Source organism: Salvelinus sp. IW2-2015, linkage group LG16 (genome assembly GCF_002910315.2).
Source record: "Salvelinus sp. IW2-2015 linkage group LG16, ASM291031v2, whole genome shotgun sequence".
In the NCBI taxonomy this organism is placed as follows: Eukaryota; Metazoa; Chordata; class Actinopteri; order Salmoniformes; family Salmonidae; genus Salvelinus; species Salvelinus sp. IW2-2015.
The window spans coordinates 36,602,971-36,605,626 of record NC_036856.1 but is presented as its reverse complement, the minus strand read 5'-3'; positions in this window follow the sequence as shown (position 1 = coordinate 36,605,626).

The window sequence follows — 2,656 nt, the reverse complement described above, 5'->3', positions numbered from 1 at the left end:
TATATCTCCATTTTGTTTAGAGGAGAATCGGATTTGTTTCCTGTGACAAATTCATCACAATATCATGTTATCATAAAGTAAAAACAGTCACAACCTTCCAAAAGCCAGGTGCAGGGGAGAGAAATGGACAAACAAGCTGGCTGACATCTTTGAATTAAAGCTAAGCTAAAACAAATGTAATTTTCACTAGGCTGTAGGCTAATAACCTCATAATGTGTTTGACCTACTTTGAACTAGGCTACAAAAACAAATTGTGTGGTGACGTTGACAGAACTTTGAGTTGATTAAATTGTGACCAATACTATAAGAATCCATTAGATTCTGTCCATATTTATCCATTTACAGTGGTAGAATCAGGTCAGAATATTTCTGCTTGCCTTATATGCTTTTAAATAGCATTTCCAGCTTGAATGGGAATACTGGGATATTACCGGGATTGTTCCACATTTCTCAGGAAAACCCTAGTGATATACGGTGGATATACGATCTGTGACTGCATGCTAGAGTGAATATACAGTCTGTGACTGCATGCTAGAGTGAATATACAGTCTGTGACTGCATGCAGAGTGAATATACAGTCTGTGACTGCATGCTAGAGTGAATATACAGTCTGTGACTGCATGCTAGAGTGAATATACATTCTGTGACTGCATGCTAGAGTGAATATACAGTCTGTGACTGCATGCTAGAGTGAATATACAGTCTGTGACTGCATGCTAGAGTGAATATACAGTCTGTGACTGCATGCTAGAGTGAATATACAATGAGTAATGGTTCAGTGTTAGTGTTGTGAGTGTACAATGAATAGAGTACGTGTGTGTGTGTGTGTGTGTGTGTGTGTGTGTGTGTGTGTGTGTGTGTGTGTGTGTGTGTGTGTGTGTGTGTGTGTGTGTGTGTGTGTGTGCGTGCGTGCGCGTGCGTGCGTCGTCGCTGCGTGCGTGCGTGCGTGCGTGCGTGCGTGCGTGCGTGCGTGCGTTTGCGTGCGTTGCCGTGCGTGCGTGCTGCGTGCGGTGCGTGTGTGTACATGTTGTGTGTACCTGGCTGGCTCGGGCATTGACATCTCCCTGTCTCAGTAGCTGTAGAGCCACCTCCATGTCGTCTGATCCATCAGCAGCTGTCAGAGAGGCCAGCATCACCGCTGTGTAGCCTGCCTTGTTCTGGGTGTCCACCTCACACAGACCTACACACACGCACACACAGACACACACACACACACACACACACACACCCACACGTCACGCACAAACACATCCATAGACCATATATGGCATTGGGTCAGTGGTGTAAAGTATTTAAGTAAAAATACTTTAAAGTACTACTTAGGTATTTTTTTGGGGGGGGGTACCTGTACTTTACTTTACTTTTACTCCACTACATTCCTAAAGAAAATAATGACCTTTTTACTCCATACATTTTCCCTGACAACAAAAAGTACTCAGTACATTTTGAATGTTTAGCAGGACAGGAAAACGGCCCAATTCACGCACTTATCAAGAGAACATCCCTGGTCATCCCTACTGCCTCTGATCTGATGGACTCACTAAACACACATGATTCATTTGTAAATTATGTCTGAGTGTTGGAATGTGCCCCTGGCTATCTGTAAATTAAAAAAACAAGAAAATTGTGCAATCTGGTTTGCTTAATATAAAGAATGTGAAATGATTTATACTTTTACTTTTGATATTTAAGTATAATTTAGCAATCACATTCACTTTTGATACTTACGTAATATTTAACTGGGTGACTTTCACTTTTACTTGAGTCATTTTCTATTAAGGTATCTTTACTTTTACTGTAGTATGACAATTGAGTACTTTTTCCACCACTGCATTCGATCAGAGACAAATCTTGCATTGACACACTCCAAGTCTTGTTCACTCTATTGGTTTCAGAACAAACGCGAGAAAGCCATAAATATCGTTTCAGTAAAAAAGGGTTGAGGTAGGGAGTAGGGACTGATAAAAAGGGTTGAGGTAGGGAGTAGGGACTGATAAAAAGGGTTGAGGTAGGGAGTAGGGACTGAATAAAAGGGTATACAGGTTATAAACATCCCATACCAGTGTATTGTAGAGAGGTGGATGAATATCCCATACCAGTGTTGTGTAGAGAGGTGGATGAATATCCCATACCAGTGTGTTGTAGAGAGGTGGATGAATATCCCATACCAGTGTGTTGTAGAGGTGGATGAATATCCCATACCAGTGTATTGTAGAGAGGTGGATGAATATCCCATACCAGTGTGTTGTAGAGAGGTGGATGAATATCCCATACCAGTGTTGTAGAGAGGTGGATGAATATCCCATACCAGTGTGTTGTAGAGAGGTGATGAATATCCCATACAGTGTATTGTAGAGAGGTGGATGAATATCCCATACCAGTTGTTTGTAGAGAGGTGGATGAATATCCCATACCAGTGTGTTGTAGAGAGGTGGATGAATATCCCATACCAGTGTGTTGTAGAGGGTGGATGAATATCCCATACCAGTGTATGTTAGAGAGGTGGATGAATATCCCATACCAGTGTATTGTAGAGAGGTGGAAGAATATCCCATACCAGTGTCCAGCAGCAGTTTGACCACAGGGAAGTTGGAGTGGGACACGCTGTAGTGGAGCGCTGTGTTGCCGTTACCATCGGCCAGGTTTACGATGTAAC